The sequence below is a fragment of the Carettochelys insculpta genome, chromosome 25, assembly GCF_033958435.1.
Source record: "Carettochelys insculpta isolate YL-2023 chromosome 25, ASM3395843v1, whole genome shotgun sequence".
Classification (NCBI taxonomy): Eukaryota; Metazoa; Chordata; order Testudines; family Carettochelyidae; genus Carettochelys; species Carettochelys insculpta.
This window is the reverse complement of record NC_134161.1, coordinates 932,180-943,289: the sequence shown is the minus strand read 5'-3', so window position 1 is coordinate 943,289 and position 11,110 is coordinate 932,180.

Sequence of the window (11,110 nt, the reverse complement as noted above, 5' to 3'; positions counted from 1 at the left end):
AACAGCTGCTCATCCTGTGTGGCCACAAGCCTGGAAAATTTGCCAAATGCTGTGTGGTACCGTGACACCAGCTTGCTGTCTGGTTGTCTGGTATGGCAAGGTGTGCTACCGTGAAAGCTGCAATTAGTCAGGCCTGCCTAAAAATCTTGTGCAAAAAATAGAGTGCCTAGAAGTGGCCTTTGAAGAGATCTCCAAAAAGGAGAAGCACTCCATCTGCAGAAGCATTAACATGCTATTCTGAGGGGCACAGATCCATAGAAAACCTGTACCCATACCCATTCCTATACCTATACCCACCCCCAACCTGCTTCTAGCATTCAGAAAAAAATACTCAGCAGAACAGCTTGGTCCTGGGGGCTTGGAGACTGGCTCCAGGTCTATGGTGAATAGCTCCGGGATGTTGGGAATAACTTCCTCGGGCCCCTGCTCATTGCGCCCTTCCTCCTGTCCATTCACATCTTCCTCCTGGACCCCCAGTTCCTCTTCAGTCACTCCAGACCAGGGCCTTCGCAAGTGTCATTATTAATACTGGGCTCTGTGGTGGGGTCGCCGTCCATAAGCATGTGCAGCTGTTCATAATAGAGGCAGATCTGTGGAGATGACCCTCACTGCTGGTTGGCTTCCCGGATGTTGTGATAGGCCTCCTGGAGTTCTTTCACCTTCATCGGGCATTGTGTAGAGTCCCAGGAGTAACCTCTGGCCATCACCTCATGAGCCATGTGATCATAGATTACTGCATTTCTCCTGGCCACCCTGAGACTCCTTGCCACTAATTTGTCTCCCCAAACTTCAAGAAGATCCAGAATCTTCTGATGGATCCACACTGGAGTTCTTGTGAGCCTGAGAACTACTAGGCAGATCACTAACCTGAGTGCTTATGATTGCATGAGATGGCTACCGATGTGATTGCTACCAGTGCAATGTGACGGGTAAAAGAATTTTTTCATTGTGGGCGCCCTTTATATTTTCATGCCTGGGTGCTGATGAGCTCAAATTCAAATTCAATCAAAAATTTGTGGGCTTTCTGTGACCTTCCTGCATACCTGGGTGGAGAGCGGCAGAGAATGAAGCAGCCATATGTGGCAGGTAACCACATAGCTTTGTGGGCTACGTACAAGATGCTAATATATTCTTCCGGAGGCTAATAAATTTGATTTGAAAATATGGCACTTCCACACTGGCCTTTATTTGAAATTCAAAATTGATGCTACACCCACCCTGTTCCAATGATATCATGAGACTTATATTATATTGATATTACTGCTCCCTAAATCGAGTTAATGGAATTTACAATGAAGACGGCGATGTTTTAATATTGAAATAACTGCCTTAAATTTGAATTTTTCTTGAGATGCAGCCAAAGAGCCTCACTGGTTTTGCCTTTGAGAAGGGGCCTACCCTCTCCTTATGCTGGTCAGTACGGCTTTTTGATGACTCATAGAACACTAGAACACTAGGACTGGAAGGAACTTGAGAGGCCATCGAGTCCAGCCCCCTGCCCCAATGGCAGGACCAAGTACTATCTAAACCATCCCTGATAGACATCTATCTAACCTGTTCTTAAATATCTCCAGCGATGAAGATTCCACAACCTCCCTTGGCAATTTATTCCAGTGTTTGACCACAATGACAGTTAGGAACTTTTTCCTAATGTCCAACCTAAACCTTCCTTGCTGCAGTTTAAGCCCGTTGCCTCTTGTTCTATCCTCAGAGGCCAAGAAGAAGAAGAAGTTCCCACCCTCTGCCTTATGACACCCTTTTAAATACCTGAAAACTGCTATCATGTCCCCCCTCAATCTTCTCTTTTCCAAACTAAACAAGCCCAATTCTTTCAGCCTTTCTTCATAGGTCACATTCTCTAAACTTTTGATCATTCTTGTCGCTCTCCTCTGGACCCTCTCCAATTTCTCCACATCTTTTTAGAACTGTGGTGCCCAGAACTGGACACAATACTCCAGCTGAGGCCTAACCAGCACAGAGTAGAGCGGGAGAATGACTTCTCGTGTCTTGTTCACAACACACCTGTTAATACATCCTAGAATCGTTTGCTTTTTTTGCAACAGCATCACACTGTTGACTCATATTTAGCTTGTGGTCCACTATAATCCCTAGCTCCCTTTCTGCTGTAGTCATTCCTAGACAGTCTGTGCCCATTCTGTATGTGTGAAACTGATTGTTCCTTCCCAAGTGGAGCACTTTGCATTTGTCCTTATTAAACTTCATCCTGTTTACCTCAGACCATTTCTCCAATTTATCCAGATCATTTTGAATTATGACCTTCTCCTCCAAAGCAGTTGCAGCCCCTCCCAACTTGGTATCATCTGCAAACTTAATAAGGATACTTTCTGTGCCAATATCTAAATCATTGATGAAGACATTGAACAGAACCGATCTTAACACAGACCACTGCGGAACCCCACTTGTTATACTTTTCCAGCAGGATTGAGAACCACTAAGAACTACTCTCTGGGTACGGTTATCCAGCCAGTTATGCACCCACCTTATAGTAGCCTCATCTAAATTGTATTTGCCTAGTTTTTTGATAAGAATATCATGAGAGACCATATCAAATGCTTTACTAAAGTCTAGGTAGACCACATCTACCACTTCTCCCCTATCCACAAGGCTCGTTATCCTATCAAAGAAAGCTATTGGATGAGTTTGACAAGATTTATTCTTTACAAACCCATGCTGGCTCCTATTACCTTACCAGCTTCCAAGTGCTTGCAGATGATTTCTTTAATTACCTGCTCCATTATCTTTCCTGGCACTGAAGTTAAGCTGACCGGCCTGTAGTTTCCTGGGTTATTCTTATTCCCCTTTTTATAGATGGGCATTATATTTGCCCTTTTCCAGTCTTCTGGAACCTGTCCTGTCTCCCATGATTTTCCAAAGATGATAGATAAAGGCTCAGGTACCTCCTCTATCAGCTCCTTGAGTATTCTAGGGTGCATTTCATCAGGTTCTGGTGACTTGCAGACATCTAATTTTCCTAAGTGATTTTTAACTTGTTCTTTTTTTATTTCAACTTCTAACCCTACCCCTTTCCCACTAGCATTCACTATGTTGGGCTTTCCTTCATCAGACCCAAAATCCCAAACCTTAAACATTTTAATTTTATTCTTTGGGGATTTGCACGTAGGGGTAATGCTAGCCACCATGCCTCCCCTCAAAGAATCCAACATTTTCAGTGAAAATGAGGAAAATTGTAGGAAAGAAAAATGATTTATTGACCAGTTTCATCAATAACTTTAAAAAAATAGCTAGCTGAAATTATTATACATATTATTTGATATTTCACCACTGAGAAACAGTTTTCTTTGTAGTCACTTGATGCTGCAAAATTATGGTCCCGTTCTAATCAGGAGAGCACCTGCTAGTCATTCATTTCAATGAATGGCATAGCAGCATGAAGACCGAAACAAAGAAGTTATTAAGCATCTCTGCCATTTCCAAGTTCCCTGTTACTGTTTCTCCCTTCTCACTGAGTAATGGCCCTACCCTGTCCCTGGTCTTCCTCTTGTTTCTAATATATTGATAAAAAGCCTTCTTGTTTCCCTTTATGCCTCTAGCTAGTTTGAGCTCATTTTGTGCCTTAGCCTTTCTAATCTTTCTCCTGCATTCTTGTGTTGTTTGCCTATATTCATCCTTTGTAATTTTTCCTTGTTTCCATTTTTTATACAATTCCTTTTTTATTTTGAGATCATGCAAGATCTCCTGGTTAAGCCAAGGCGGTCTTTTTCCATATTTTCTATCTTTCCTGCACAGCAGGATAGCTTGCTTTTGGGCCCTTAATAATGTCCCTTTGAAAAACTGCCAATTCTCCTCAGCCGTTTTTCCCCTCAGTTTTGCTTCCCATGGGACCTTTCCTACCAGCTGTCTGAGTTTACCAAAATCAGCCCTCCTGAAATCCATTATCTCTATTTTGCTGTTTTCTGTTCTACCCTTCCTCAGGATTGTGAACTCTATGATTTCATGATCACTTTCACCCAAGCTGCCTTCCACCGTCAAGTTCTCTACCAATTCCTCCCTATTTGTTAAAATCAAGTCTAAAACAGCTTCCCCCTAGTAGCTTTTTCATCCTTTTGGAATAAAAAATTGTCTCTAATACAATCCAAGAACTTGTTGGATAGTCTGTGCCCCGCTGTATGAGTTTCCCAACATATATCTGGATAGTTGAAGTCCCCCATCACCACCAAATATGGGGCGCTGCTTGACTTTGTTAGTTGTTTAAACACAGCCTCATCCACCTCTTCCACCTGGCTAGGCGGCCTGCAGTAGACCTCTAGCAGGACATCACCCTTGTTTTTTTAACCCCTCTTAGTCTAACCCAGAGACTCTCAACACATCCATCTCCTACGTCCATCTCCACCTCAGTCCAATTGTGTACATTTTTAAGTATGGAGAGCGGCAGCATGGCGGCTTTGTGCTGGTGGCTTTGCTTGTCAGGGAAACTGACCCCAGTGAAGTATGCCTCCTCTTAGCTGTAGGGTAGAAATTCCTGTACAGGCCATGATATTCCACTAAGAACCACTGCTGTAAATTTGAGTCTGGAAACAAGGCCTACACTTGTGAGCATGAGTTGTCCCCCCCTTCCAGCCCATCTGGGGAAGGTCATCCAGGCCTGGACAGAAAGCATTACCTTGGCAACCACATTCCAGTAGGAGAGCTCTACAGGTGAGAATTAGGATGTCTCAGAAGGGTGCAAGAACAAATATGTGAGTGTACCTTAGTTACTCTCTGCTTTGATTAGATATAACACAAATGGTTATATCCATGCAAAGGTAATGTTGTGACATCAAAATATACATCACTGTTGTACACATTATTGTCCATTGATATTTGCTTTGTCCAAAGAACATGTTGAAACATGTTCTATAGCTATAACGTTCTGTAAGCTATGGGCAGAGATCACTATGTAACCTTCTAAGATTATCAATTTATTGTGCTAATTTCCCTTGTTGCTAGCCTCTATTTGGGGGTTCTGGGGTCGCTTCCTCACAGCCCCATTGCTTCACTCTTTGCCCATCAGCATCCTATATAATCAGTTGTAACCTGGTGTTTGGCAGTGTTCACTCAGCCTAACAAGCAAACTGACACTCCATCAGCGCTGTGTTGTATTAAACCCTTTGCTTACTTCACTCACGGTGTCCAGACTTTGTTCCAATGACATCAGAGGGGATTTCTCCTTATCTCTAGGGCTTGTCAGAGTGAGAGCCCCGTCAGTTGCCACAACCCGCTGTGGAGCATGCATGAGGGGGAGTCCATGTGAGAATCTGTTGGTTTGAGAGCCTGCTCCATTGCCCAGATATGGAGCTCGTCTTGGTCTTCTGGATCGTTTATTGAGGCTTTTGCAGTGTGAGCAATCGTTTGTATTGTGCTCCTGCCCCAGACAAGGCATACAAGCAGAGTGGCCACCTGAGATAGGGGACAGACCACAGCCAAGCATTTTTTTAAAGCCCAGAGAGCCAGGCTCACCTATGTGAAAACGACAAGGTTGGGCTCCCTTGTGGAGAGGAGCTGGTAAAAGGGGCTAGAGCCACTTGAGAAAAGCAGCGCTGGTTTCCTCTGTTATCATGTTTCCTAATTAGGTTTCTTCTTGATTGATTGACTGAATAGTTGTTTGAGTGCCTGTGATGATGAAACTGCTCAACTGTGACCAGACAGCGGTGTCAGAGAAGAGGAGTCGACTACCTGAGCATGCGCAGTATGCTCATTAAGTGCCATATGCCTCTCTCACTTGTGCTGTGTGTGTGGGCAGCCAGGGGAAACACTGCTTCCAACAGTCTCTAGTAAGTAAGTGAAGTGGCACCAAAGGAGGGGGAATCATGCACGGGGACCCTTGAAGAACAGCATTTAGCATTTGATTTTACTTTGCAGTAAAACAAAGGATGTACATTATAGGGGCTCTTGTGCATACTTTGCTTTATCTGATTCTTGACCCCCCCACCTTCTGCCCCTCTGCTCTCTGATTTGCTCACCTGGATAATTTTTTTCTGATTTGTCAACCTTGATAACTATTTTTGGTTCTCTGTGCCTTAAATATTGAGTCTGTTCTGGTATGGCCATGATCTGAAGAAGTGGGTCTGTCCCACGAAAGCTCACCACCTAATAAATTATTTTGTTAGTCCTTAAAGTGCTACTGGACTGCTTCTTTGTTTTGAAGGGATGTATGGGTCTGTCTTTTGTAAAACACTGGCTGTAAGTTGCTACCCTAAGTCTTGAGGCCTGTGAACATTGGCACAGATAAGACCATGCAGCAGGGGTGAGAAATATTTTTGACAGCACGGGGGATTATGCCAAGAATTTGGTAAGTAGTCAAGAGCTTCACTCTTCCATATTAATGGAGGAGGTGTGGGGTCTGTGATGGACGTTAGGTGCAGCAGGGAACTTGGAGTAAGGAATTAGGATGCGAGAGGAGGTTTGGTATCTGGGTGAAGGAGGGGTTGTGAGCTGGGGCTGGAGATTGGTGTGTAGGAGGGGGTACACCTACAGGAGAGAATTCTGACTTGGAGGAGGAGGGTGCTGGTGGATGGGCTAGAACCTGGAAAGAGGTGGTAATCTGAGGTGGGAGTACAGAAATTTGGGTTGTGATGTGATGCAGGGAATTATGGGAGTAGGGTCTGGGAGTGGGCATGGGTGCAGAAGATCCCAACCTGGAGGAGGGTTGCAGGAGGCAGTGTGGGCTCTGGGAGGGGTACAAAGGGTTGGGGGAGGGAGGAGCCAGGGTGCAACAGGCAGGCTCTGGCTGGGAGGCACTTACCTGGGCAGCTCCTAGCCAGAAGCCCAGCAGGTTCCTCAGCCAGGTTCCTTGCCTTTCATGCTTCGGCAGGCCTTTCAGAACTGGTTGTGGGGCCCTTATGCTGTTCTGAATACTGGAAGCAGTAGGGAGGGTGCGAGGGGAGGGAAGGGGAATACATCACATGCTGCCTGTCTTGCAAGCAGTCCCCATCATTTTGTATGTATGTGAGGGACTATTTTTTTCAAGGTGCATTACTTTACATTTATTGGTTTCCAGCCAATGGGAGCTGCAAGACTATGCTGAGTACAGAGGCAATAAGCAAAGCCTCCTTCACACCCCACAGGCTCACAGCATTCAGAGGAGCACACGTGACCACAGCAGCTGGCTTCTCAGAGCGCTGTAGAGGGCAGAGCAGACAAAAAGCCTGGCTGAGGCTTCCATGGGCTGTATTTTGCCCACCAGTGCCCTACAGTTTTGGGGACTTGGGAGTAATGTGTTTAAGGGGGAAATCTGTATGTGATTGTACAAGGTAACCACTGGACTATGAATTAGCACCAGCTTAACGTAAGAACAGACAGACTGGATCAGACCAGAAATCTATCTAGCCCTGTGTGCTGTCTTCCAACAGTGGCCAATGCCACATGCCCCAGAGAGAGTGAACAGAACAGGTAATCATCGAGTGACCCTTTCCTGTCATCCATTTCCAGCTTCTGACAAACAGAGGCTTGGGACACTATTCCTACCCATCCTGGTTAATAACCATTGATAGACCTAACCTTCATGAATTTATTTAGTTCTTTTTTGAACCCTGTTAAAATCTTGGTCTTCTCAACATCTTGCAAGGTGTTCTACAAGTCTATTGTGTGCTGCAAGAAGAAAAACTTCCTTTTGTTAGTTTAAAACTTGTTTCTCCTTAATTTCATTTGGTGATCCCTAGTTCTTATGTTATGGGGAAAAAAATTAAACTTCTAATCAATCACTTTTCTCATACCTGTCATGATTTTATAGACCTCCATCAGATCCCCCTTTAGTCTCCTCTTTTCCAAACTGAAAAGGCCCAGTTTTTTTCATATAGCAACTGTTCCAAGCCCCTAATCATTTTTGTTGACCTCTTCTGAACTTTTTTCAAAGCAAATTTATCTTTTTTTGAGATGGTGACCACCTCTGTACACAATATTCAAGATGGGGTCACACCATGAATTTATAAAGAGGCAGTAAAATATTCTCTATCCCTTTTTAATGATCCCTAACATTTGCTTTTTTGACTGCTGCAGTACATTGAGTGGATGTTTACAGAGAACTATCCATGACAACTCCAAAATCTTTCTCTTGAGAGGTTATGGCTAAATTAGTCCCCACCACTTTGTATGTATATGTGGGATTATTTTGTCCATGGTGCATTACTTTACATTTATTAGCATTAAATTTCATTTGCCATTTTGCTGCTCCATTACTTAGTTTTGTGAGATCTTTTTGAAACTCTTTACAATCTGCTTTGTTCCTAACGATCTTGAGCAGTTTAGTATCAGCTGCAAATTTTGCCACCTCACTGTTCCCCTTTCTTCAGATCACTTATAAATAGGCTGAATAGGACTGATCCCTGTTTGGACCCTTGCGGGACTCCACTATTTATTACTGTCCATTCTGAAAACTTTCTGCTTATTCATACCCTTTGTTTCCTGTCTTTTAACCAGTTATGAATCCATGAGAAGACCTTCCCTCTTATCCCATAATACCTTACTTTATTTAAGAGCCTTTGGTGAGGGACTCTGTCAAAAGCTTTCTGGAAATCTAAGTACTCAATATCTGCTGGATTCCCCCTAAAGAACTCTCATAGATTGATTGGTAAGGCATGATTTCTCTTTACTGAAACTGTGTTGACTTTTCCTGAACAAATTATGTTTGCCTATGTATCTGACAATTTTATTCTTTGCTGTACTTTCAACTAATTTGAGTGGTACTGATCTTAGGCTTACTGGTGTGTAATTGCCAGGATCACCTCTACAGCCTTTTTAAATATTGGCATCACATTAGCTATCTTCCAGTCACTAAGTACAGAAGCTGATTTAAAGGTTTTGGATGTTTTAGGATTCGAACAGTAATGAACTCACATGTAGGATAGCACATTAAAGTAATTAATATACTGACTTATAGGAGGGGACTCCACAATAAATGATGTGACAAAGTGGAGATTTTATTTGTCTTATGTTGCATCTGAGTTCTACTGTGCTAGAGTAAGTGTTGCGTGCCTCAGTTTCCCTGACCCCAGGAGGAGGTGCAACCACATGACATATCTTGCCAGGGAAGCAGGACAAAGGCTGGAGGAGTCTGGTGAGGGTGAAGGAAGGGTGGAACAAAGTGTTGGGAGTGGATCAGTCTTGGCTTGATTAGGAAGCAGGGTGAAGGCCAGGGCCCTGGCTGTGGGGCTCCCCTCCACCAAAGATGGATTGTTCTGGTTTCTGTGCTTACAGATTCGATGCTGTGTCCCTACTGACTCAGAAATGCTCTGTTCTACTAGCTGGCCGACATCATAGCTGCCTGCAGATGAGATGCAGGGCCCAGCGCTTCCCCCACAATTTGGCTACAAATATTAGTAGGGTAAGGAAATACGAATAAATAAAAGGGAAATATCTTACTGTATCTACATTAGGCATACTCTTCTCAGCATAACTACTGTAAAAAGTTGTACCTCTTCCTGTGTAGTGCAGGAGAGAGAGAGCTGGTAGATGTGACATTCTATCTATACCTTGAGGAGCACCATGTATTCCCCATATTCCTTATTTTGATATAATTGTTGTATATACACTATGCCCTGTGAGGTAACACAGGAAAGAAAGGTGACTTTCAATAGATCATAACCTATCACTAATCCATATAAGTTATTAGAATGCACTGTATGGGTGTCACAATAATATGCTGCAGGGCTGGGCGGTGTCCAGATACTTACTGACTCTCCAGACAATGACAAGGGAGATAACTAATACTTGGGTGCATACTGAGCAGAAATCACCAGCCATTGCCCAGCAAGACAGCTGCAATTCAATGATTCACCTGCCTGAGGCCACACCAGAGGAATTGCTCAGTCTTGCCTGGGGACTGAGCAATGCCCACCAGACATGCTTGGATTTGTGTTCTCCAAGCAAGGGTATAAAAGATCACAGCATCTCCTGCCTCCAGAGACGCTACAAGCAACAGGGACCATGAGAAGATTTAAGACTCCAACAGAAGAGAGTGACCCACATTTCAAGTGTGAATTCTGTATATTATGGACTATAATGCCAATGGTGGGGTGAGAACTGCTTGACCTAGACGCTGCCCAACATGACAGGGTTGAGAGTTTAGACTGCATACTGATATTTTATTTTGGGAACTTTTGCCTGTCTATCACTTCAAATTTCTCTTATTGTTTATCTTTACCAGTGAATTTGTCTGAAGTATTTGGTAAACTGCTCAGCTATCAAAGGCTGTTATATATCCACTTTCCGGTGATGACGTGGTGAACCAACTAACAATTTAGATGGTCTATTCCTGAGGTACAGTATGGGGGTAAGGGGTTGTGATTAGGTTGGTGCCTTACTTGGAGAGATTCTTGAGTGGCTCTGGGAACACTCATACACTCCAGCATGTGGGGCTCTACATGTGGATGTGCGGAATGGTAACAGGGCCTGGAGGAGCTGGCTGCTTGTTACTAGCAAAGCATTGTGAGAGAGCCTAAGCTGGAAAGTTAAAGGGTGCACAGCAGTCCCACAGTTCTTCGATACACTCAGGGGATACCATCTTGCTCGATGATGGACATTGGTGATAGTAAGAAAGGTGATAAGGAAGATAACTAACATTTTTGTTATTCTGCAAGGGATGGCGAGTACATGGCTATTATGATATACATTTTGTATTATCTGTACTTTGCTAGGTTAGAGTGTATGTGACTAAGTGTATTAACAGACCTATTACAACACAAACATCCCTAAAATGTGAGAGTTGTAACTGCAGGCATGGAGGTTTCCAATTCAATAGTAATTGGAATAATACTGGGTCTAATCTTGGGACAAGAACCCACCAAACCTCAGAGCGATAACTGGGAATACTTACGTGATTAACAGTCAGTACACAATCCACAGCACAACATATTACTACAGAAATAGATGACAATTTTTGACTATTGTTCACATACAGTTAGAGGGCCCAGGACTTGCCTTTGGGGCAGAGTGAGGGACTGGAAGGATTTTTATATTTAGGCACACACAAGACTAATACACGGAATAAAGATTTGTTTAAAAACAAATCTGCAAGAGAAAACCCCACATTTAACTTGTTATGAAGGAGTGTATTTTCTTTTCTTTTTAGATACATAACTTGTAGCTATGGGGA